The sequence below is a fragment of the Chiloscyllium punctatum genome, chromosome 43 (assembly GCF_047496795.1).
Source record: "Chiloscyllium punctatum isolate Juve2018m chromosome 43, sChiPun1.3, whole genome shotgun sequence".
NCBI classification, from domain to species: Eukaryota; Metazoa; Chordata; class Chondrichthyes; order Orectolobiformes; family Hemiscylliidae; genus Chiloscyllium; species Chiloscyllium punctatum.
In genome coordinates this window covers 39,725,536-39,753,218 of record NC_092781.1, presented here as the reverse complement: position 1 = coordinate 39,753,218, position 27,683 = coordinate 39,725,536, and positions in this window count along the sequence as shown.

Genomic DNA, 27,683 nt, shown 5'->3' with positions numbered 1-27,683 from the left:
ACAGAGAATGGAAAAGAAGACTGGAGATATTAGGATAAAAGAAAGCAATGATGGACACAGGACAAACAAAGCTGGAGACTCGACAGAGATAGCAATGTCTGTGCATGCTAGAGCAGGCTCATGAGAACTTTTAATCCATTCACAGAATAACGTTGGGTGACAACTGAAGTTTAGAGAGATGGGAGGGGTGAGAAGGCTGATGGTGATTACAGGGAAAAGAAGCCATAGAGCAGCTGGCGAGGTGTACAGACAAAGGGAGATATGTGGGGGCTGGAGGTGATTTGAGAGATATGGGAGAGGTTTGGAACTGGAAGTGGTTAGAGGAAAAGGGGGGGGGGTGGCGTAAGTTCTGTAGGAGGTTAGAGAAATAGGGAGGCATGTAGGAGCTAAGGGGTTTAGAAAGATAAGGGAGGGTTGTAGGGACAGGAGATGGTTGGAGAGTTAGGGAGGGGTAAAGGAGATGGAGGTTGGTAGCAAGCAATGATACAGCGTAGGATGTCGATGTGGTTAGAAAGATCAGGCGGGCTGAAGTTGCTGGGCAATTGTCGAGAGATAGGAAGGGTGAAGGGCCTGGAGGAAATTAGAGATGTTATTTGGGAGGGATTAAAAGCTGGAGAAGTTTGGAGAGACGGGGATGTTGCAGGGTTTAGAAGAGATGAGAGAAATACGGAGGGGTGCAGTGTTTGGAAGGGGTTCGATTGAAAGGGAGGAGTGTCGGGTTTGGAGGAAGTTAGAGTAATAGGAAGTGGTGTGCGGTGTGGAGGCGGATAGTAAGACAGGAAGGAGTGCTCTGCCTGGAGGAGATTATCGAGATATGGGTGATGTTGAATCTGGAGGAGTTTAGAGAAATTCGTAGGGGTGTAGTTTTGTGGAGCATAGAGATATAGGAAAGGATGCAGAATCGTGGAGATTTGTGAAAGAGCAATATGTGTAGGAGTAGAAGGAGGTTTGTGAAAGAGGGAGGAGTGTCCGGGTTGGAGGATGTTACAGAAGCAGCGACGTTGTACGATTTGGAGGACGTTTGGGAGATCAGGAGGGGTGTTAAGAAAGTAAGGGAGTGAATGGCATGTAGCGTTTGAAGAAGGTTTGATCAATTGAGTGTGGTGTCATGTTTGGAGAAGGTCAGAGAGTTGGTGTTGTTGGGTTTGGAGGATGTTCGAGAGGTCGGGATGCATTTAGGATTAATTGGAGTTTAAAGGAATAGGGTGAGGTGTGTGGTTCAGATGAGTTTAAAGAAATGATGTGTAGTAAAGATTCTGCCAGAATTTACAGTTGAAGGTCGGTCTATGAAGGTTATGGAGTTAAGGTGGTCTCTCTAGATCGAGATGGATGTAGAGTCTGGAGGCGATAACATGGAAGATTGAGAGGGACAGGTGAGCAGTTTCAAAACAGAATTGTACAATGACTTACTGGAAGAAATTCGTTGTAGAAACCTGTGTAATAGACAAGGCGTTATGAGAACCTGAAGGTGTGAGGCATTTTTGGGTACAATCACAAAAGACAGAGAATCAGTGTCATATACCACAGGAGAGGGCCTTCGGTTGACTGCAATACAAATGAGAAGATGTGTAGAATCTGCAAACTCATCCTTCCTAAATCATGAAGTCTCATGATGTCAGATCAATATTGTCTTGGAAAAGTCCTGCTGAATCCATTCCCTCAACATCATGATGTCAGATGAAACATTGACACAGAAATCTCTGGCTGGCTCCCCTCCCTCAGGTGATAGATCACTGTCCGCCCACATTGAACAACACTTGGGGGAAGCTTTGAGAGTGTTACAAAGATGCAGAATGTACCACCACCGATAGCGGCTCAGCAGCAGCATTGCTGATTGGGTTTGTTGGGTATCAAAGTACATAGCTGCTCGGCTGGGAATACACCGGGCTAAGACGACTAAGAGGGAGAAATATACTTGACCTCATCGATGACCGTATTGGTGCCAGTGACACTTTGACACGGCATTTTTGGAGACAGAGTCCCAAATTTACATTGTGAATCCCCACTTCTGTGTGTGTGTAACACTCTCACTGACCTCAACAGGACAGATTTTGAATAGACCTCTCAACTCAATACTGGGATGTGTGAAGTGATTCAGATAATTTCCAACAGCAGAAGAATTGTATTCCAGCGCATATGGTTCACTTTACCCTGACCAACAAGCCAGGAGATAAACCTTTGATCAACGAAGCACACAGAAGGGCCTGGCAAAGGCAGCACAATTTACACATAAAATAAGGTGAAGTTACCGATCAGGACCACTTACCAAATAAAATAAACTGCAAGTGAAAGGCATATCTATAAAACAAATCAAAATTAATCTCTGCAATCTTGTCACATGCAGATGGTTGAATGGTGGTGGACAATCAAACAACTCATTGGAGGAGGCGGCTCCACACATGTCGCCTTCCTCAAAGATTGAAGAGTCCAGAACAAAAATACAAAAGATAAGGCTGAAGCATTCACAACAATATACAGTTAGAAGTGTAAATGGAATGATCTGTTTACTCTCCTACAGACGGGAGACTTCAACCGAATCGATTCATTTCCTGTGGTATCCAAAATGACTGGCGGGATTGGAGAATCCAAAGTTTGTGAATCCCGATCACATTCGATTCAAGTTGTTCCTATTGGGCTACAGCACTAGCATCAATCTGACAATATGGGACAATCGCCGTGTATGTCCTGGACACACTCAGCCAAAACATCAGACATTCAATGAATGCCCCACTCTTCTAATACCTTTCATTAATAAAGATTTGATAGATTTCATTTGCAGTGGTATCAAATAGTAATTGTTCAGCACTAACATGCTCACTGAGGCTCAGCCTGGGCTTTGCCATGGCCACTCATCCAGTGACGTGATTGAAGCCGTGGTTCAAAGATGAACAACAAGAAAGCACACACCTGTTTTCTCGCGGTGAGGTGAGATTGACTGCAATTAACATAATCATAACTGCATTTTACCAAGTGTGGTTTCAAGGAGTAATAGCAAAACTGTAGAAAATGTGAATCACAGAAACCCCTGCACTGTTTGAAGTTAGATCTGATACAACATAAGATGGTTGTGGTAAGTTGACAGCAGTCACCTCAACTCCAGAACAGCGACGCAAAATGTCCCAAGTGGAGGTGTTTCCAAATAAGCCTGTAGATCAGAAATGGTAAGGTAAAGCAACATCCTCCTACGGAGTGATAACGTTTCTCTCTCGTTCATTGAGACAACTGTGGGTAAATTAATCGGACAGTAATTATACCTTAAATAAGGGAGAGGTTGAGATGGATAGATATATACAATCACATCAGTCAGTGCAGAAACTGACCCCACAATGTTTGCATTCCACTACATTACAAACAACGAGGACTGACTAACCAAGTGTGGACTAGTTTCACGTAAAGACCTGCCCAAATTATTGAGATAACCAAGTCTTCACGCAGCACCTTAGGTTAGATATTTTAATAATATTCTGTTCAGATATGTTGTGACATACCTCTGGAGCAGATGGAATTTGCAGCAAGCTTCCTAGTTCGGAGAGAGGGTCAATGAGGGTTAGTTGAAGGATTGTTCTTCGTTCTAGGCCCAGCAGTCTTCAGCTGCTTCATAGCCATCCCTACAATGTAATGTCACAAATGGGGTATTTGTCAATGATGGGACAATGTTCGTCACCCTTCGTGATTACTAAGATATGCAAACTATGTAGGCGTATGCTTTAATTTGACAAGTTACCTTTGCATTCCGCACATGCCTGACAATAATCACCTCGAACAATACAGAAGTGAATCACAATCGATAACATTCAATGCCATGATCATCACCGAACGTCCATAATATCAATATCCTCAGGATTAACGTCAAACAGAACTGGACTGAACATACAGATTTATTACCATTCCTGTGAAAGGCTACCGCCAGAAACATCAACTCGTTGGCACCTCAGATGCTGACTGGCCTGTTGTGTTTTTCCAGAGCGCCTATTTTCGATTCATATATATTTATTAGAGAGAAAAGTATGTCAGGATCTGGGAATCATGCAAAAATAGCTAAGCTCATGCTTTCTGAAAGTCTGTCCACCACCTGTAATACACACGTTGAAGATGCGTGTGATTAAATATTTCACATTAGCCTGGATGAGTGCAGTTTTGCCTCTCCTCCACTGACACAGTAGTGTCATCGACACGGTGCTCTGCAGAAATTTACCAAGGCTCCTTAGAAAGTATTCGAGGAGAAAATTAGGAAGGCAGATGCTGGAGATCAGAGCTGAAAATTGCGCAGCAGGTCAGGCAGCATCCAAAGAACAGGAGAATCAACATTTCGGGCATCAGCCCGTCTTCAGGAATGAGGAAAATGTGTCCAGCATGCTAAGGTAAAAGGTAGGGAGGAGGGACTTGGGGGAAGGGCGTTGGAAATGCGATAGGTGGAAGGAGGTCAAGGTGAGGGCGATTGGCCAGAGTGGGGTGGGGGCGGAGAAGTCAGGAAGAAGATTGCAGGTTGGGAAGGCGGTGCTGAGTTCGAGGGATTTGACTGAGACAAGGTGGGGGGAGGAGAAATGAGGAAACTGGAGGACTCTGAGCTCATCCCTAGTGGTTGGAGCGTTCCGAGGCGGAATCCTCTCACTTCCTCCAAAACAAAGGAGTAGCCATGGGCACTCGCATGGGCCCCAGCTATGCCTGCCTCGTCGTAGAATATGTGGAACAGTTGATCTTCCGCAGCTACACGAGCACCACCCCCCACCTTTTCCTCCGCGACATAGATGACTGTATCGGCCCTGCCTCGTGCTCCCACGAGGAGGTTGAACAGTTTATCCACTTTACCAACACGTTCCACCCCGACCTCAAATTCACCTGGACTTTCTCAGACTCCTCCCTCCCCTTCCTAGACCTTTCCATTTCTATCTCGGGTGACCGAATCAACGCGGACATTTACTATAATCCGACCGACTCCCACAGCTACATAGACTACACCTCCTTCCACCCTGCCCCCTGTAAAAACACCATCCCATATTCCCAATTCCTTTCTCTAATGATGTGAGGACTGATGTGAGGACCTTCATTTTGTACTATAGCAGCAGTGCTAACCACTGAGCCAACGCACCGCCTTCCTTGCACTGATAACGTTGAACATATTTTCTCTGATCGCTGTTTAGTTTGTATCACTGAAAGACCAACAGTGCCTTCGCCGGTGAGAAAGGATGCAAAACACAAATGCAAATTCTCTGCCTGATCCTTGTACCCAATTCCTCACTCACAACCTCCAAGTGTCCCATGTATCCTTTACTGACTTTCTTTCTTCTAAGGCTCACACATTCATCTTGAGGTTTTGTAAAATATACGTCGAAAATCACTTACTGTTTATTTCTTTCTACCTTACCAAGTTACTCTCATTATATTTATTTTCTTTCTAATTCACTTTAAAACATCTGCTTCTCGTTCCTACATTAGCAATTCCAAATCTGGCCTATTCTAATTTTCACCAATTTGGTATATTTCGTTTGTGAGTGAACGCCTTCATTAACAGCATCTTTGAACAATGAGTAGTTCTCCTTCTGATCAAGGTTAGCGTGGTGCATCATACCCAATTTGCTTCACCAAAGTGCACCAAATGACTCTTATTAAGGGCATTGGTGAGGGCACAACAAGAATATTATCTGCAATGTTGGTTAACTTTTCTGAGCTAAGATGCTTTCGATCTCGGGGGAGTGCAGTGAAGATTTACGAGGCTGAAACCGGGGAGAGATTGACTATGTTACGATTGTTTTCTCTTTAGTTCAGACGAGTGACAGAGGATCACATAGACACTTGTAAAATTCTGACTGGAGTAGACAGGGTAGATGCAGGACAGTTGCTCCCAATGGTGTCTGTGTCCAGAACCAAGAGTCGCATACTGCGTTTTCGGGTCTGGACCATTTTGGATGCACATAAGGAGGCATTGTCAAAGCGAAGATTAATGAGCCTGGGGAATTCATTACTGCATGAATTAGTTGATGTGAAATCAATCAACGTACTCAAAAGATGGTTAGATATTTCACACGGGGAAGATTATGGTTTGAAAGCAGGTTCAGACTACTGGTTAGGTTGATCAATAATGATCATTATGCATGTAGGAGCCTCCTTCTGATCCTATCTTCTATGATTTATGCTTCTCTATTTTATTTTCTGGAATTGAACTTATCAGCCTCTCCAGTTCTGGTTTAATCGTAACTCCAGGCACAGAGTCATTTGATTATGTCTTAAACGCACTCTGAAGTGATCACGCAAATAATACAATGGTCTCAAGCAATTGCGAGGTCCGAAAGTCTAAGCTCAGATAGAAAACCCAGCTGCGAAAAGGGAACCATAATCTGAGCCCTTATGACTGCGTAGAGACCTCCTTTCTAACGTCTGACAGTAAGTGACAACATTTAATGAGCTTCCCCACAGACTGCACAGTAAAAGGAAAATGATCAGAGAATTTAACCCATTGAACATTTGCCAGTGCATGGACATTTCTGCACATCATCTCAATGCACTATGTGCTAATCCCTAAACGCGACTGATTGGTGAAAGACGAACACAATTAATTTTCGAATAGGAATCAGTCCTACGGTCCATAGATCTTGCTTCCCAGTTCAAAGTATTAATGAATTATCCTTTAACTCCACATCGTACTCCTGCTCTCTGTCCATCCCTTTTTTTCAATTAACCAATCTACGTAATTCTACTTTACACTCAGTGCCTGGGCTTCCACAGCCTGACATGGTAACGAATGTCCAATTAATCACTCTCTGAGTGAAGGATCTATTAAAAACAAAATAAAGAATGGCCTGCCTGTACATAAGACTGCAGCTCCTTCTTTTTGACGTCCAAGCCAGGGAATGATTATCATTCCCTGTTTTCATTCGGTCTCGCCGTTTTGAATGCTATAGATTTTACTGAAATCTTCACTCGGTTTCATGGAATACAATCTTTACTGGGTGATAACAGGCCATTTGACCCAACAAGTCCACTTCATCCTTGTGAAACGTAACCCACCCAGATCCATTCCCTAAACATATTGATCTAGATTTGTTCTACGCAACCCTGAACATTAAGGGCAAGTTCGCATGGCAAATTCATTGACCTGCACATTATTGGACTATGGGATAACACCCACGTAGACACAGGGAGAAGTTCCTAACTCCACACAGACAGTTGCTCAAGGCTGGAATCGAATGTATATCCGTGGCGCTGTGGAGTATTTGTGTTAACCACTGAGCCACCGTGCCAATAATCCTAACGTACTGGCCCAGCCCTCACTTCACAGGAAAAAATATCTGTCATCCGAATGATCAGTCAGATCACCATATGCTGCATCCCCCTCGATCACGTATCTCCTTTATAACGTGAGGTGAATGAAATTGCACGCAATATTTAATGTTCAAGAAAATGTCACAGCTATACAGTGTTACGACATGGGTGTAAACGCTTCTGCTTATTTGAATCTTAACCACCAGAAAGCTCACTCTGCCTCATGAACAGTTCAAGTGAGTGACTTTGTCAGCAAAGCAAGTAACACTTTATTATGTATCGCTGAGAAATACAAGAACGTTAAAAACCAATTACCTCAAATGTAAATGTCCTTTGTCTGAATAATATTTTTACCTCCCACTCTCGAATATTATAATGATTCGATAAATAAATCTGACCAAGTTTTACCAACGAAATCTAATTTCCACAGCTGCAAGGAGTCGCTTTACACTTGATATTTTCGTTTGTACTTTCCTGGATCTTTTCTTCGGTCTTCTGTCTGATAACATTCATTTGAAAATGTACTATTCAGAGAGAGGCACTGCAGGCCATATATTAGTTGGTGCTCTCTGCTTGTCTTCTAACTGTTCAAAATACCCAATTTCATATACCTGACACGTCGAACTGCCTCATGAATTTGATGTCATCCTAAAAAGTAAAAATCAAATTTGGTTGTATTTTGGTAACTCGGAGCATATTTTTAACTGTTTGGGTAAATTTGAACTTGATTTGCAAGGCAGTAACACAGCCTCAGCTATTTTATTCTCAACCAAATGTTACATTTTTAAATCTTCAGCACACTCTCTGTTTCTCTCGGTCCATGCCAGTTTCCATACTCTCTTAAAGGTAAAAAAGCACCCCTGCATCTTCATAACACATTCCCCCTGAAGGAAAATAAATGATGAACCATCATAATTAAAATAAGGTTACATATTTGTCCTCTACTACTGAACCACATTACCATTACAAACATATAACTTTAATATGAATGCATATTAACTTCCACACACACATCTACATAATTTATTCTTTATTAGCGAATTTACGATAATGCACCTGGTATGACATTCGTACAATGAACATTATCTACGATATGGTAATTAAATGCCTGTAAGATAAGATTCCAAAGAAATTGTCTCGTATTATTATTTTCAAAGCATTCCAAGAATGGGAGAGCATTGTAATCCGAGCATCCATCCCTCTCTGACACATTTTTTTCGAGACATACACATTCAAATGTTGTTAGGCCAGTAGCAAAATCAATAGTTCCTTTTTTGGGGATCGTAGAATATTTTACCTGATCTTTACTGAGTTTCTTTGAAAAGTAAACAATTGGCAGTTAAATGGCATTGTCCTCTTCTTGCAGCAGTACGGTGCCAATTCTGATGTCACGAACTTCGAGAGCAACGTCGAAAGGTTTCAAACAGTTTGGTATTGCTAAAACTGGTGCAGTGTTTAATATTGCTTTTAACTTGCCAGTTGCCCCTGACGCTGTTCTATCTCACGAAATTTTGTGTTCTTCTTCAGCAAATGTGTTTACTACGTTGCAGAAGTTTGGGACCGATAGTAGACATGATTTGGAGATGCCGGTGTTGAACTGGCGTGTACAAAGTTAAAACTCACGCAACACCAGGTCATAGTCCAACAGGTCTAATTGGAAGCACACCAGCTTTCGTAGCGACGCTCCTTCATTAGGTGATAGTGGAGGGCTCGATCGTAACCCAGGATTTATAGCAAACATTTGCAGGAGGATGGAACTGAAATTATACATTGAACAAATTGATTGTCTGTTAAGCCTTTCATCTGTTAGAATACAGTGATAGTTTCACTTCTTTCATGTGTCAAAAAAGGTCTTAAAAAAAGGTTTTGTGATTTACACATGAAAGAAGTGAAACTATCACTGTATTCTAACAGATGAAAGGCTTAACAGACAATCAATTGTTCAATGTATAATTTCAGTTATATCACACTGTAAATTTTTGCTATACATTCTGTGTTACGATCGAGCCCTCCACTATCACCTGATGAAGGAGCGTCGCTCAGAAAGCTAGTGTGCTTCCAATTAAACCTGTTGGACTATGACCTGGTGTTGTGAGATTTTTAACTTTGAAGTTTGGGACAAACTTCCGACATAATCCGTTTAGTCACCAAAAACGAAGAAACTCCTCCTTTTTCGAGGTTGGTAGTGGAAATTCCACGATGGCCTTTGTCTTTGCATTCCAAGGGGGCAACATTCCATGACAATTGTCACGTCCCAAGCACCTCAACTCTACTGTCGCAAATTCAGTTTTGTTTAGAATTATTCTCAGTTTTGCCTCTCTTAATTAAAGATCTCTGCTAACTGGGCCGTGTTCTCTTCCCAGGAGACACTAAAGATGACTAAATCGTACAAGCAGAATCCACAGTGTGTTAGCCCACATACAACTCTGTTAAAAACTCTTTGGAATGTGGAGGTTGCATTCCTCACTCGAAAGGGTATCACTTTGAATTGATATAGCCCATTTGGGTTTACAGAGTCAGAAAGTTCTTTCGTCTTGGCAGAGAATATACCTGCCAATAACCACACAGTAAGTCCAACTTGGTGATGTAACCGGCTTGTCCATCTTTCTCGATACTGTCCTCTAATTTTATTATTGGGACCGTGTCCGACTTCCTTACAGTGTGGACCTTCGGATTATCCACGCAAAATCATTGATTGTTATTAGGTTTGGTGACTAAGGCGATCAGTGAACTCCAGTCTCTCTGACTCGCTTCGATGATATCTTCAATGAGCATCGCTTCCACTTCTTTCTGGACCGATCTGGTTTAAAAATATAAAGCAAACAGCAATTGGTTTTATCGAAACGTTTTCCCGTCATCCACCTCATGCACAAAGTATTATTCCTCCCTATGTTATTCCTGCATATGTCTTCATAATGCTATTAGAAACCTTTCAACTACGATCTTTCCCCTGAGACAGATAGGTTGCTCACCTATCCCACTCTTGAAGGACCCCCTCATAGTTGAACATATATGGAGGCACATGAAATTCTACAAACTCCGGATAGGATTCTTCACTGTGTGGGCAGTAACTGACATCTGATTCTCCAGTTCTTTCTCTCTAGTATAGTAAAGTTTCAACATGTTCGATTCTAATTTTTCCCCCATCTCACATCTTTACTTGATAATTCACCGGAATCATTTATTTTCTTTTGCAGTTTGATAGGAAAACTACACCAAGCTTTGAAGTATCTTCAATTGTAAGTGTTGATGATTTGGCACCAGAAGCGCATGACAGAGGTTGAGAACCATGAAGAAGGAATCAAGTCAGAATTATGTTGATTTCGAAAGCATTAAGCATATTGCCGTTGATAGACGTGTGTTAACTTGAAAGTAACAGTACTGGTAACAGTATGAACACGTCATCATCTCAAAAAACCGTCCGATTGGAGCCTTTATTTGCTATCAGCTTCATTTCACGATTTGAACAATTTAGTGCAGTTTAGGTAACTCACGTACTCGATTAATGTCTCCAATACATAACCTAAGTGTACCATCTACAAATTGGCTCCTCAATATTGCTTTTGAATAATTTCAAAGTGCCTCTCACTTCATGACCGTATATTAACAAAGGGAATGAACTGCGTAGATTCTTTTGCAGCAACTCTGATGCAAAAAATACAATAGGATACTTTTATCCCAGTCATTCGGGTAATCCTGCTGACAGTATGCTCTCAACATGGTATCCAAGGTCTGATGCCACCTTTCTAAAACTCCTTGGGATTTATGATGATGCGCACTGGGATTACAGTGTTGTGTTCCTCAGTTATCCATCACCTCCTTAAACAGCTCAACAGTAAATTTTGACCCATTTTCCGACTGAATCTCTCTAGGTAGCCCATACCCAGGTGAAGAAAGATACTAACTCCTCGACCACATATTTTCTCTTGATAATCTGCAATGGAATTTCCTCTGGAAATCTGGTAGACACATCCATTATGAGTAATAACTACTGGTTCCGAATTTTAGTTTTCAGAAGGGGGCCTACGCAATTAATTGGAACCCACATGAAAGGATCTTCAAATGCAGAAATTGGCAATATATTTTCTGGATTTATTATGGCCTGTGGCTTTCCAATAATTTGAAATGCATGACTTGTACGACCATGTTTAACAACATCCTTGTGCATTCCATGCCAATAAAAATATTTTTGTACACTAGACTGTGTCTTTCGTTCTTAAAAATGTATTGCTCGAAAAGCGCAGCGGGTCAGGCAGCATCAAAGGAGCAGGAGAATCGACGTTTCGGGTATAAGCCCTTCTTCAGGAATGAGGAGGGTGTGCCAAGCAGGCTCAGATAAAAGGTAGGGAGGAGGGACTTGGCAGATGCTGCCTGACCTGCTGCGCTTTTCCAGCAACACGTTTCTAAGCTCTGATCTCCAGATGTTGTAGATCTGCAGTCCTCACTTTCTCCTGTGTCATTCGTTCCCCGAATTGACTTCGGACAAGTAGTTCATTGTCTGCCCGTAACACTTTCTCTCTGCCTATTGAAACCACAATCTGGTGCACTTCTGCGCATTTGTCCTCTGCATTCACCTACCGTGGTCTCTATTTCCGTCTTAGGATTCTATATTTCAGGTAATGACCCCAGGAATTATCTCTACCTCTTTTTAAGAGTACACATCCACATGTGTATCTTCCATCGCTATTTCCTTCTGTTGCAAGTCCTTTAGCCTTTCAGGACGAAACACTTCTGTCTGACCCTCTGCTTGTTCAGGTTTATCGTGCAACATTACATCAAACAATGTGTCCATTAAGAGAAGCTCACCTCCTGCTTCTTTCCATTGAATTTTTGCTTCGTGCTCTGACTTGATACCGGGATCTGGTTACTAAACTGTCTGAGAAAATACCAGGACATTTTTGTTTCATCTCCTCCATTTCTTACCCTCCTTCAGCTTCTCCACTCCAAATTTGGATCTGGCTAAAGCATTCCCAAGAATCAACTGGATTCCTGGAACTGACAGTCTGTCAATCACTCCGATTGTTACCTGGCTCGACTTTAGTTGGTAATCGAACATGATTTTACATCCGGGAAAGTTAGATTCCTGTCCAGTTAACCCACAATTTGCCACAATCTCAGGTAACAGACCAGGAATAGGGCAAATTCGCTCAACTCTTATTGTTCAAGACTGTTTAGATCCTGTATCTCTCAAAATCATAACGTTTAGTCCGTCTCCCCCGTTGTTTCTGAGTAAAACTTAACCACACACACCAAGTCTTCATAGAGATCAGGTACTGTCTCCATACACAGCCTCTGCTTAAACGGTATATTCGCCCGCTGCTGCTCGACTCTTCCGGGGAATTCTTTTTCTTCTATCATACATACCTCTCGCTCAGCTTCTTTTATTACATTTTTTCCCAACGCACTATTCTGTCCCGACCAGCACTGTGACCTTCACTGTCCCATTTTACGACAGCGAAAAGTTGTGAAGCCTTTCACATCATTTCGACCATCTCCGGGTTCATTTCTGACTTGTGGTAAACCCTTACCAGTGTTCTCCTCTGTTTCTTTCGTCGTGTAGGATCCCCCCATCTTCCAATTTCTATCCCTCACGGAAAGAAATTTTAACTGAAGCCTGTCTTATGAACAAGCATGTATTTTTCTGCTATTTCAACTGCCATTCTCGCTTCGTGAAGTCTTGTTCCTCCACGTGAATTCTGATCATTTCTCGCAGTGACCATTTATGCCTACAGCAGAAAGATCTTTCTCACAACCAAATAGGTCGAATCTGTCTTTCAGACCCACACGCATCTATCAAAATGAATATACCTTAAAGTTTTGAAATCAGCATGATTATGACTTTGTCCCTTCTTTAAGGTTCTGAACCACTGTCTATGCACTTCTGGTACCAATTCGTAAGAACTTAAAATAGCCTGTTTGACCTTTTCATAATCTCTTGTTCACCCCCCCACCCCGCCTCCAATCTAACAGCACGGAAAATATCTCACTTGCCCTGCCTATCAGTTTAATGTGTATGAGCATTACCCAAAAATCTTCGGACCACACGAGCTTCTCAACCAATTTCTCAAATTGAATAGTGAAGGCTTCAACATCTTTCACATTGAAATGTGGCAGAGGTTTGTCACGTTTTCATATCTCAATAACATCCCCATTTAATCTCCATCCCGTTGACTTCACTTTGCTGATGAGGTCGCGAACTCTCAATTTCGAATTCTTTCTCTCTTTCTTTATCCTCTCTCTCTGTCGCTCTTACTCTGTATCTCACTTCTCTCTCTCTGTTTCTCTTTTTTATCTTCAAACTCCATTTTCCTCACTCGTAAGTTAATATCTTCTAATTGAACTGCACTTTCCTGCTTTTTCTGACACACATCAGTGTTTGAGTAGCTCCCTTATATTTTTCGCTTTACTTTTGTTGTTCATGAAATGAAATGTAACTTCTTTGCTAATTCTGAATTTATGGCACTTTTCTTTCCTTCCAACTTTTCTTGCTGGAAAAGCACAGCCTACCAGTCTGCATCCGAGCAACAGGAGAGATGACATCTCGAGCATGAGCCTGACAGTCTGTGCTTTTCCAGCACTAAACTCTCATCTCTAATCTCCATCATCTGCAATCCGCACTTTTTCCTTCTCAACATGATTGGAGAATTTGGGAACTATCTTCAAAAACTAGAACCTATTTCGCAATTTTAAAGAGACATTTTATTCACTTTTCAATTAACCAGCCACATGTCTTCAGTCTGCTGGCGTGGGCGATACGGTGGGATAATGGTTTGCACTGCTGTTTCACAGTGCCGGAAACGCGACTTCAATTCTCGCCTCAGGCAACTGTCTGTGTGGAGTTTGCATATTTTCCCCGTGTCTGCGTGCGTTTGCTCCGGTTTCATCCCAGAGTCCAAAAAATGTGCAGGTTAGTTGAATTTGCCATGCTAAATTGCCCGTAGCGTTTGGTGGAGGGGAATGGGGGTCTGCGTGGGCTGCTCTTCGGAGGGTCGGCCTGGACTTATTGGATCGAAAGGCCTTTTTCCATACTGTTAGTAATCTAATCTAATGTCTCCCCTCTGTTTTGTTTAAAGTTGGAGAACAGTATACTGTAAGTATTTAAATCTAATGACTTCTTTCGTATCCCAAATCAGTTCAAATCCCTCCAAATCTAAATCGGGATCTGTCTACACCTGTTCAAATTGCTGACGAAGCCCCTCAAAGTGTTACACCATGGGGTAAACACCTCTGTTCATTTAAACTCGCCACACAGAAAAGATTGACCTCACGCCATAACCTTTTAAAATTCAAGAGGAAATAAACTATCCCAGAGGTCGATATTTAAAGAAAAAGTTTAAAATTTTATTCCTTCAATCCAACAGAGAATATTAAAACCAACAACTATTTGACCTCATTGCTCTTAAATATACCTTTTACTTCCCACTCTCCAACACTGGTCTGATTAAATGAAAAAAATCCCGATTCAAATTGATACAAAAAAAAACACGTTTGAAACGTCCTGTCAACTTTGTATGATTCTCCATTGTAGATTTTCCTCTGTAGTCTTTCTGTGTTCGGTTTCGAAGTTCTGCTGCACAAACCTCTTATTGACAGGTACCTTTCACAGAGCTCTTCAACTATCAGTCTATCTTTGTGCATGCCCTTGGCAGTTCTTCTTTGACCAGTTCAGAAATTCCGGTTTTATACCCAAAACGTGTCATAGTTTCATTGGTTGCCATATTATCAAAATAGTAAATTCTGTTTTGATTGAATTTTGGTACCTTGGGGCATAATTTTTACTGATTGGAAAATCACACAAATAGTGTAGTGGTAACTTTTAATCCGGGTTTTGTTGGAACAGTTGTTACCGATTTGGAGGCTGATACAGAGCACTTAAGAGAAAGAAGATTTAGATGGTAAACAGTTGCTGTTAAATTTTTTACTTGTTGAATTTTGGAATAGACTGGTATTTTTTCCTTGAAATGGTGAAATTTCGGAATTCGCTGTCTCACATACTCTGATAGATCACGAAGCGACATGAAGCTTTCTGGGTTCTTGTTTGAATTAACAGAGTGGGTTACCGCCGTGTCATATCATTTGTTGGTCTCGCATCTGTGATTTGGATGATTTAGACAGATCGAGTCTGAGAGATGAACACATTTGAATGGGCTTGAGTTACGAACGATCCCCGCAGGTTTTATCACTTGCCGATTCGTGCACTAGGTATTTAAATAAAGCGTAGGCCATGCGACTAATTTACTTTGACTTGTTGTGCTTGGTTGAGTAAAAAGTGAGGAAAATGGATCTTCAAATTGCCAGGTTCTGGATTTTGAAGATAATTGTCAAATTTCCCCACAATGTTTGGAAACACAGAAGAATGGTAGATGTATAAAATTTGCAAATAGCTTAGAATTAGATCTAACAAGGGAAAGAAATGTAAATCTAAAATTGTTAGGGAGTTAATCAAGCACTTAGCTGTGCCGAAGAAACAAACATGTGCAGCAGATTGAGCAAAAAAAAACGCATTTGATGAAAATCGAGATAGAAATAATGAAAGTGAAAAAACGGTCAGATCTGAGCAAAGAGAGAGAGGCAACAGATAGAAAAAGAGAGAGAGAAATGGCGATTGAAATTGACCTTGAGAAGTTGTGAATTAGTCAAGAAAGTTAAGTAAAAAGGATTGAGTTGAGGAGAGAATTTACTGATGTACACAAGTATGTTAAAACATTGCCACATTTTGATAGAAAGATGTTAAAAACTTCTTTATTTCGTTTGCAAAATTATCTAGGATGATGGAGTGGTCATATAACTTGAGGTTAATACCAATTCAGACTAAGTTCGTAGGCCGAGCTAGTGAGGTCTTTGCAAAGTGGTTAGAAGAGGGATCAAGAGATTATTAATCGGTACCAGAAGTGTAGAGACATCGGTTCAGAAATATAAGGGAGGAAATAGGTCATACTGATATCAAGTTTGAAGGAATCAAACATAGTATGTTTTGCAAATTGTTGCAGGCTTTAAAAGTAGGTAAGAGCAACGAGGCTTCGAAAGAGGTGATTCTGGTGGAGAAGTTTAAAAACCTCACTTCCAGAGATGGCAAGTATTCATGTCCAAGAACAGAAAGCTCAACAATTGAGAACAGTGGCAGAGAAATCAGGCGAAAATACATTGATGCATTAGGCAATCTTTCAATTCAGGTAATATTTTCACTCAGGGAGGGACACAAATTGTGAGAAGGGGAGATGTTGCATATCAAAACGAAGAGTGAGGGCACTGTCCATTGTCTACCACAGATTTAACAAAAATGCCAAGAAGGTGAAGGTGAGGTGTGAAAGGCCGCAGGCATTTTCACTGCAGGGGAGTGGGACACAAAATTACAGTGTTGACTGTTCAAGAAGTGAACTGGCAAAAGTTGTTTTTGATACCTTTACTTTATGTATGGCATCTATCGAGTTCGTTCACCTGACTCATCTTTGCCTGAATTTAATAGCGACCACAAAACCTGGCTTGGAAATATCTCCTGTCATTGGTAACAGGGCTAACAAATTATCCCCTCGGAAAAACGTTGGAGTCTGAGAAACTATATCTGCCACCTGTTGCATTCTTTGCTGTGCCCTGTTTAGCTAGCTCGCCTGCTCTATTGAATCTCTTCGTCACCTCCGGAACATAATCTAACTGTGGGATCGCCGACTTTGGTTCTGTTATTCTTTCTGTATTTAACTTCAAAGGGGTACTCACCGCATGACTGAAGATGACCTCAAAGGGAGTAAACTGGGCAGGTTCTTTCTGTGCATCTCGAATGGCAAACAAAGCAAATGGGAAATCTTTATACCAGTCATTCGGGTAATCCTGACAGTATGCTTTCAGCATGGTCTTCAAGGTCTGATTCCACATTTCAGAAGGTCCCTGTCATTCATGATAATTCACTTTGTATTTTAAAAGCTGTAATCCTACGTTATCCAAAACCTCCTTTAACAGCCTACCAGCAAAATCTGAATGAATCTCTCTGGGTCACCAATAAAGGTTTGAATAAACAATGAACTGATCTACTTCCATCTTTGATTTGATAATCCGCAATGGATTTCACTTCAGAAACCTGGGAGACACAGCAACTATGTTTAACAAATACTGGTTTCCACTTTTAGTTCTCGAGAGTGGATATAGACAAACAATTAAAACTCACGTGAAAGGTTCTTCATGTGTGGGAATTGGCAACAAAGATGCTGGTTTTATTACCGCCTGTGGCTTAATTACCATTTCCCCTGTATGAAACGGATGGTTAAAATGACCCACATCTCTGTGTAATCCAAGCTAATATAAATGTTATGGACCTTAGCTTGAGTCAATCTTATCCCAAGGTGATCTCTGACAGGTAGTTCATAAGGCACTCATAACAGCTCCTGCCTATCGGCAATAAAACCTGGTGCGCATCGGCCCATTCCTCCTCTGCTGTTTTCTTTATTCCCGAGATTGTTTTTTTTTTCTATTTACGGTAATAACCTTCCAGCATGTTCTCTGCCTCTATTTTACGGGTAAACATATATATGTTTTGTTGTCTTGTCTTTTTTGTTGCAATTCTCTTAGTCTTTCATGAGTAAACACTTCTGTCTGATGCTATGTCTGTTCAGGTTTATCCTGCATCATTATGTCAAATAGGGTGTCTGCTAACTGAACCGCAATTCCTTCTTATTTCTCTTTAAATTTCGCTTTGTGTTTTGATTATGATGTTGGGATCTGGTCTGGGAAATTACCAGGATATTTATATTTTAACTTAACTGTTTCGTGGTCTTCCCTTGTGTTCACCAAAACCAGGGATGTCAAACCGTGGATTCTGCCAAATCATGCGGTTTCGTTTACCTACGAACCCAAACAGCTCAAACATAACGTACTACTTACATATTGCATGCATGCTTCAATCATGGATGAAAAAACTGGAATTCTGCCTTTTATTGAGACTTCCTGTGTCTTGTTTAGTTTGCAAAACAGGTCTTTAAACTGAAGGTTTCAGGATGCAGGAGTGACATGTGTTTAGATATTTTCCAGTTTGCCAGAAATAAGTCATTGAGAGCCATCTGTCACTGTGACTTTCTGTAATGATCCCTTGTCCTTCTTCAAGACAGTGAGTCTCATGATCAAACAGAGACAGAACCACAATAAGAGGGACACAAAAACATACCCACACCCTCACACAAACATGTACAGATACACGGATAAGCACTCCCAGAGAGAAGTACAGTCAAACTGAGATTTCGGAATATACTGCCAAACAAAGACAAATGCCCACAGGTACAAACACACAATAACACAGCCAAACTGAAATGTGGGAACACACCGACACAAATACTACAGAAACATTCCCACACCATCACAACGCACACAGGAATATGGAGTGCAGAAGAGGTACACACCTACACATACATGCACATAGAAGTACACACACAAAGAAATCTGACACGTAGAGGCATATGATAACACACGTACGTACAGACGAATGCACACACACCCACTCAGGCAGAAATGCCGTTATATTGAGAGGTATCCACAAATCAAAACACACAGGCACACACAAATGCATATGTACTGAGATATATAGGAACACACCCATGTACAGACAGAATGCACACACATTAACATAGACAGAAACAAACGAGCTGTGAGAGAAGAATATATTTTCACACAGACACAGAATCACCTCCACACCGTCACACACATATAGAAACGATCCCAGAGTAAGAAACATCACAGACTAACCTGCGAGAACTGACAGGGAATTATTAAATACAAAGGGAATCACATTCAAACCCAGTTAGTGAACCACAACCACAATTAGATATAGACATAGAGCGACACTCAGAGACAAACACACCCACAGAGATCCTGCTGTGGGCCCAAGAACATCTTGACACACGGACACACAGTCTTAAAGACACATTGACCTGCTTAAACAAAAGCATAACCAGGCAGCTAATCACACTTCACTCCCACAATAATACACTGAAACCCATCGATATAAACACATGGAGTTACAGAATCATCATGATACACTGACAGTAACACCCACACGCACGTTCCCACAACCACACCGTCATAGGACTGTAACCCCACAAATATCATACTCACAGACACAAGCACAACAGATACACATGTGCAAAACACACACAGATAGCCAAACACATAGCCACAGTAACAATTACCCACGTAGAAACACTGTCCTTCACGAAACCCTCTCATACAATCTGAATAATATTGCCAAAATACATAAACGCATGAATATGTCGCCTCTGAGAAATAATTTGGAGATGTCAGTGTGGGACTGGGTTGGACAAAGTTAAAAATCACAAAACGCCAGGTAATAGCCCAACAGCTTTAATTTGAAGTGAGCTAGCTTTTTGAGCGCTGCTCCTTCATCACGTGGTTGTCCAGCTGTTCACAACCACCTGATGAAGGAGAGGAGCTCCTAAGCTGGTGTACTTCCAATTAAAACTGTTTGAATTATAATCTGGTGTTGTGTGATTTTTAACTTTGTACACATTGAGTAACTCACACACAGATGCAAAAACGCGCTCATAATGTGTCACACTCAGGGGCATATCCAACCACAAAAACCGAGGGACAAACACACACAGAGTGACATCCCCACAAAACAATGAATCATCCCACACAGAGACCTTCACACACCGAAAAGGAAACGCATGAACAGGTAGACTTACTTGCAGTAGTGTGTTAAGGTATGGTTGGCTGTAACTGGGGACTTTGTATTTTATAAATCACTGCCTGGGGAAAGATGAGTGAATGAAGGTCTGTTGAACGGATTTGAGTTAATGCAAGTGAGCATTTTGGTAAACTCAGACAGCAAGCATCTGACATGGTTAATGTGAGAATATGACACAGAGCGCGAGGTAGAGACAGAGAGTAAGCTAGACAGAGAGAGACAAAGAAGGATAGATATAGTTGCAGCAAGAGAGACAGATAGATAGGAAGAGGGACAGAGACACAGAATGATACAGGGAGGGAAAGTCACAGAGTGAGACAGAGAGAGAGAGAGACTGAGACAGAAGCTGAGACATGGGGAGAGGACGGAAGAGGAGGAAACGAACAGAGATAAAGACAGACAGAAGCAGGTAAAGCAAGAGAGGGAAACAATATATTTGTAATGGGAGTAGACAGGCGGTGGACACAATAAACTCTCTCAAAAAGTGATGTCCATGAAGTAATAACCAATACGGGTGAGGGCATCCCCAGCACCAGCAGTATTTCTCTTGTTGTTATAAAGTGTTTATTGTGATCTGATCAGAGAGAGTCTGACAATCGTCATCATAGAAGAGGGACTGTTTCTGTCCCTCCACCTCGTTTCCAGTCGGGGAAAAGCCGAGACACCTCCTGATGGTCTTTAACACTTATTCACAGTAGAGTCGTTGAAGACCCAGTCTTCCAGCTGAACCCATCACTCACAGCCAGTCCGTCACTTCAAAATCACTCCGACAGTTTTGTTCCATCCGACACTGCCCCTGACAGTTACCTGCTCTTCCTTTGTCAAACCCTCCGGTGTGGTTGAAAGCGGTGATCGATAGATTCTTGTTCAAGACTTGGGGGATGGAGGCTTGGTGATCAGGTGCAGGCGGGAATGTGTCTATAATGTCGCAATTTTCTGGAAAAGCAGAATGACCAGACGCGAAGGGTTGAATGGTTTACTGCTGCTCATTGTCTATTGTCACCATGTGTGTCAATTAGGGAGAGCAAAGACTTCCCGAGCGTGGTGAAAGCTAACCCATCCTGATACCGCCCTCCCCATCCACGCCTGAGTGTTATATCACAGAACCATGACATTATGCTCATGGAATCCTGGCGTACGAATGCAATTCCTTTATTGGGAACGGTGTGACAGCCTCACGAGCTCTCTCCGTTGTTTTGCTGAGACGTTAAGTAAGGAATTTACATTACCAGTTGCTGCACCGCACTCCTCAGCTTCGCTGGGAACTTGGACAGAGACACTGCATAGAAAAATGTGTTCATGCTGCAGCTGGAATCCTTGAGCATTTCTCCAACGTAGGTAAAAGGGCGAAAGAGCGTTTTTTCAAACGACCTTTTCCTTCAATGGTAAAGTATAAAAAGTTTGCACAGTAGACTATCCACAAAAGTATAAAGGTGATGGATATGGTGAAGAGGGAAATCACTGCTTTCCTCCGGTTCTCCATCTCTGTGTCTTTGTGATTTTCTCCCTTTCTCTGACCCCTCAGTTTGTTGAGGGCTCGACTGACCAGTAAAACGTAACTGGCTGTCAGAATGTTGATCAACAGAATTAACACGAATGGAATCAATGGGGTTAAAGTGATATCAAAGCTATGAAATCCCCACCACCAGGGATCAGTAAAATAGCTACTCTTCATTTGGCAGAACCACGAAACGTTGTCAGTTATTCTCGAAGGTCTGAACCGAAATTAGAAGGGAATTTTTTTTAACATAACAAAATGCCTGTAGCAGCTGGAACCAAAGACAATGCTTTATCTGTCGAATATTTTCTCCCTATTCTCAGGCAACAAATGGCCATAAAGCGATCATAAGAGAAAAGGACAGTGAAACAGACAGAACAGTCTGTGGCTGCACGCATAAAGACAAAGATAACTCTGCACACAGCGGTTAGATGCACGAAACACCTTCGGAAGTGAAAGTATTTGAGTCCAGTCGGTATGATGTTAGTGAGAATGAACAGTAGATCCGACGTTGCCATAGCCAAAAGTCAGCGCGTGTGCAATTAGAGAGGCCACACTTGCCACGTGCAAGAATCAAAATCACCAAGATATTAACTGAAAGAGACAGAAGATAAAACATAAACCATAAATTACAGATCAAACATTCCCTGCGAATGTCCAGAGAGGAATGTAGGATCTTAAGATCTAACTGAGGCATAGACTTGATGGTGGCAAGGGGGCAGTCATTTTAAGGTGAAGTGCAAGTGGTTTGCACTGATTTTCAGGAATAGGATTTCACCATTAGTGTGGCAGGATCTCTGGTAATTCAAAGTTTGGGAGTGTAATTGCGACAGAAACCTCACCACATTTACAAAGTCTCTGGGATGAGTCTAGATTTGATTCAGCTTTGATTAAACAACTTTATGGACCAAGAGACCTCTTCTGTACAGTTGTGTTCCAAGATTCCACAAATTACTTCTGGAAAATAGGTTGGGAAGTGGAATATTTGAATGATTTAGTTCAGTGGCTATGGATACTGGAAACATGAAACACGAACAGACATAACTGGCGAAACTGAACAAGTATATCAACAACTGAGAAGAGAGAAAAAGAGTCAGAACGCCTTCACCTGAACATTTGTTAAGGAAATCAATACGTCAACTCAATTGTCTCCTCACTCAAATTCCTGACACTGCAAACCAAGGGCAGGGACTGTTTTCTAAAAGGGAACTGAGTTTCAACGTGTTGGTAGTTGTCTAATATGGAACAATTGTTAGATAGCTCTTAGCATACAGGGCATAGTTAGTGTCAGAGATCATTGTCAGAATCATTGGCGACCTTTAAGCGGCATTTGGATAGGTACATGGATGGGTGCTTAATCCACGTTAGAAGTTCGGCACAACATCGTGGGCCGAAGGGCCTGTTCTGTGCTGTATTGTTCTATGTTCTATGTTCTATATGTTCAGCACAGAAACAGACCCTTTGATCCTCATCGTCAATGCTGACCCGATAGCCTAACCTAACCAAGTCGCGTTTGGCCTGTATCTCTCAAAACCTTCCCTCTTCATTTCCATTCCCGATGGATTTTAAATGTTGCACACGCATAAGCCTTGCCATTTCCTCTTGCAGTTCATTCCATACATGCACCACCCTTTGCGTGAAAACAAAGGTTTCCATTCTGGTTCGTTTATACCTATCTCCTACTGGATTAGTGGTGCTGGAAGGCACAGCAGTTCAGGCAGCATCCAACGAGCAGCGAAATCGACGTTTCGGGCAAAAGCACTTCATCAGGAATAAAGGCAGTGAGCCTGAAGCGTGGAGAGATAAGCTAGAGGAGGGTGGGGGTGGGGAGAAAGTAGCATAGAGTACAATGGGTGAGTGGGGGAGGAGATGAAGGTGATAGGTCAAGGAGAGGGTGGAGGGGATAGGTGGAAAAGGAGCTAGGCAGGTCGGACAAGTCCGGACAAGTCAAGGAGACAGTGCTGAGCTGGAAGTTTGAAACTAGGATGAGGTGGGGGAAGGGGAAATGAGGAAGCTGTTGAAGTCCACATTGATGCCCTGGGGTTGAAGTGTTCCGAGGCGGAAGTTGAGGCGTTCTTCCTCCAGGCGTCTGGTGGTGAGGGAGCGGCGGTGAAGGATGTCCAGGACCTCCATTTCCTCGGCAGAGTGGGAGGGGGAGTTGAAATGTTGGGCCACGAGGCGGTTTGGTTGATTGGTGCAGGTGTCTCCGGGATGTTCCCTAAAGCGTTCTGCAAGAAGGCGCCCAGTCTCCCCAATGTAGAGGAGACCACATCGGGAGCAACGGATACAATAAATGATATTAGTGGATGTACAGGTAAAACTTTGAAGGATGTGGAAGGCTCCTTTAGGGCCTTGGATAGAGGTGAGGGAGGAAGTGTGGGCACAGGTTTGACAGTTCCTGCGGTGGCAGGGGAAAGTGCCAGAATTGGAGGGAGGGTCGTAGGGGGGTGTGGACCTGACCAGGTAGTCACGGAGTGAACGGTCTTTGCGGAAGGCGGAAAGGGGTGGGGAGGGAAATATATCCCTGGTGGTGTGGTCTTTTTGGAGGTGGCGGAAATGTCGGCGGATGATTTGGTTTATGCGAAGGTTTGTAGGGTGGAAGGTGAGCACCAGGGGCGTTCTGTCCTTGATACGGTTGGAGGGGTGGGGTGTGAGGGCAGAGGTGCGGGATGTGGACGAGATGCGTTGCAGGGCATCTTTAACAACATGGGAAGGGAAATTGCGGTCTCTAATGAAGGGGGCCACATAGTGTGTTCTGTGGTGGAACTCGTGCTTTATTCCTGATGAAGGGCTTTTGCCCGAAACGTCGATTTCGAAGCGACTTGGATGCTGCCTGAACTGCTGTGCTCTTCCAGCACCACTAATCCAGAAACTGGTTTCCAGCATCTGCAATCATTGTTTTTAAGCTGGTCCTCCTGGGAGCAGAAACGGCGGAGGCGGAGAAATTGGGAATACGGAATGGCATTTTTGCAAGAGATAGGGTGGGAAGAGGTGGAATCCAGGTAGCTGTGGGAGTCGGTGTGTTTGTAAAAAAATGTCAGTGTCAAGTCGGTCGTCACTAATGAAATTGGAGAGGTCCAGGAAGGGGAGCGAGGTGTCAGAGTGGTCCAGATAAATTTAAGGTCAGGGTGGAATGAGTTGGTGAAGTTAATGAATTGCTCAACCTCCTCGCGGGAGCACGAGGTAGCGCCAATGCAGTCATCAATGTAGCGGAGGAAGAGGTGGGGAGTGGTGCCGGTGTAATTACGGAAAATCAACTGTTCTACATAGGCAACAAAGAGACAGGCATAGCTGCGGCCCATACGTGTGCCCATGGCTACGCATTTGGTCTGGAGGAAGTGGGAGGATTCAAAGGAGAAATTGTTAAGGGGGCGGACCAGCTCAGCCAAACGAATGAGAGTGTCGGTGAAAGGGTACTGTTGGGGACGTCTGGAGAGGAAAAAACGGAGGGCTTGGAGGTCCTGGTCATGGCGGATGGAGGTGTAGAGGGATTGGACATCCATGGTGAAGATGAGGCGTTGGGGGCCGGGGCAACGGAAGTCTTGGAGGAGATGAAGGGCGTGTGTGTTGTCTCGAACGTATGTGGGGGGTTTCTGGACTGGGGGGATAGGACAGTGTCGAGGTAGTTAGAGATGAGTTCAGTGGGACAGGAGCATGCTGAGACAATGGTTCGGCCAGGGTGGTCAGGATTGTGGATCTTGGGAAGGAGGTAGAACCGGGCAGTGCGGGGTTCCCGGACTATGAGGTTGGAAGCTGTGGGTGGGAGGTCTCCTGAGGTGATGAGGTTCTGTATGGTCGGGGAGGTGATGGTTTGGTGATGGGGGATGGGGTTATCGTCGAGGGGGCAGTAGGAAGAGGTGTCCTCGAGTTGGCATTTGGCTTCAGCGGTATAGAGATCAGTGCGCCAGACTACCACTGCGCCCCCTTTATCCGCTGGCTTGATGGTGAGGTTGGGATTAGAGCTGAGGGATTGGAGGGCTGCGCGTTGTGAGGGTGAGAGGTTGGAGTGGAGAAGTGGGGTCGACAGGTTGAGACGGTTCATGTCCCGGCGGCAGTTGGAAATCAAGAGGTCGAGGGCAGGTAATAGGCCAGCGCGGGGTGTCCAGGTGGATGCAGTGTGTTGGACGTGGGCGAAGGGGTCCTCGGAAGGTGGGCGGGAGTCCTGATTGTGAAAGTAACCTCGGCGGCGGAGGCGATGGAAGAATTGTTCGATGTCACGGTGTGTATTAAATTCATTGATGCGTGGACGGAGGGGGATGAAGGTGAGTCCTTTGCTGAGGACTGATCGTTCGTCCTCAGTGAGTGGGAGGTCTGGAGGGATAGTGAAAACTCGGCAGGGCCGGGAGCTGGGATCTGGTGTGGGTGTGGAGCTGGGAGTGGGGTCGGAGACAGTACCTGGAGTTGGTATGATGGTGGGGGGAATGGGGGTCGAGGCATGAGCAGGGCTAATGTTCCCCTCAGGGTTCTGGGGGGTGGGGCTAGTGACAGTGGGGTTTGTGGGGGGGTGGCAGTAGATTGCAGTTGAGTGGCACTGGTTGGGGGCGGAAGTGGTGGTGATCATGGCAGTAGGGGTGGCAGAAGTCACTGAGCGTGTGGCATCAGCGATGATGTGAGGGCCGAAAGTGGTTGTGGGAGTGGCCATGATGGGGGCGGAAGTGACATCATCACTCAGCGTGGGTTTGATAGCTGCGTCAGCCGCATGGCTAATGGCGTTTCCGAGCCCAGGGGAATCTTCTGGAATGTTTGAGGAGCGCTGGTTATGGAGGTGGGTGGATAAAAGTTTGTTGTACTTACAGTTTTTGATGTTTGAGATGGAGTTGAAATACCGTTTGTTGAGAGTATGAATTCTCCTGCGGAGGTAGTACAGAGTGGGTCCTTTGCAATTCTGAGAGACTGTGGCCCTCAGCTGAGGCAGAGCTGACTGGAGAGACTGAGATGCCGGCGCATTGCTGCAAGGGTGGAGCGGAGGATCTTGAAGGAGAACTGTTGCTGGTGTTTTTGAATCTGTAGTCTGCACTGTTTGTCCTGTTTGGGTCCGACCTCTGCTGGTTTAAAGGTGGTCCGGAGTCCGTGTGGGATGAGTTGGTTACGGAGGCAAGCACTGAGGAAGCAAATGTGGCTGTGGTACAGAGCTTGTTTCACGACATGGTTGAAGAGCTTCAGAGCAGAGGAAATGACCTGGGTGTTGCAGTGGGAGAGAGACTCCCTGAGATTCTTGTAGAGAGAGGAGGAAAACTGTTTCAAGGCCTATCTCCTCTCATGCTAAACCTTTTCTCCCTTCCTCATTGATCCACATGCCAGTGAAACACGTTTTGTCCTTTTAACCTACCAAGGCTATTCATGATTTCATAAACCTCGCTAAGCTTACCCTTCAACCACCAATGTTCCATGGGAAAACAGTCCATGCCTATTTATCCTCTCCCTATACATCAAATGCGTGAATCCTGAAAACATCCTTGTAAAACGTCTTTGAAACCTATCAAGATTTACAACATCCTTCCGATAGTTCGGAAATCACAATTGCACACAACGTTTCAAAAGTGCCACAAGCAACGTTCTATACATCCACAACATGTCCTCCTAATTCCTACATGCAATACTTTGACCAATAAAGGAAGGCATACCAAACGTCTTCTTCACTATCCAATCTATCTGAGACTATACTTAACGGGACTTTGTAACCTAACTCCAAGGACTCTTTGTTGAGTAAGTCTTCTCGGGAACTTCCCATGAAGTGCATAAGTCATGTCCTGACTTGGGTTTCCAAAATGCAGCATCATCCACTTATCTAAATTAAAATCCATCTTCTATTCCTTGTCCTAATGGCTCACCTGATCAAGTCCAGTTGTACTCTGTGGAAACTTTCTTCGCTGTCCACTAAACCTCCGATTTTGGTGTCATCTGCAAACATACTAACTATACTTCCCATGTTCACATTCAAATGATTTATATAACTGACGATAAGTGATGAACCCAGCACCGACTCTTGTGGACACCACTGGTCCGTGGCCTCCAGTCTGAAATGCAGTCCTCCAGCACTCTGTCAACTGCCTTCGAGCCAGTTCTGCATCCAAATGACTAGTTCTCCCTCTATTCCATGTGGTCGAAGCTTGTTGGGAAGTATCCCATGAGGAATCCTGTCGAACTCCATGCTAACATCCATATAGATCACGTCCATCTCTCTGCACTCATAAATCCTCTTCGTGAATTCTTCACAAAACTCAATCAATGAGTCAT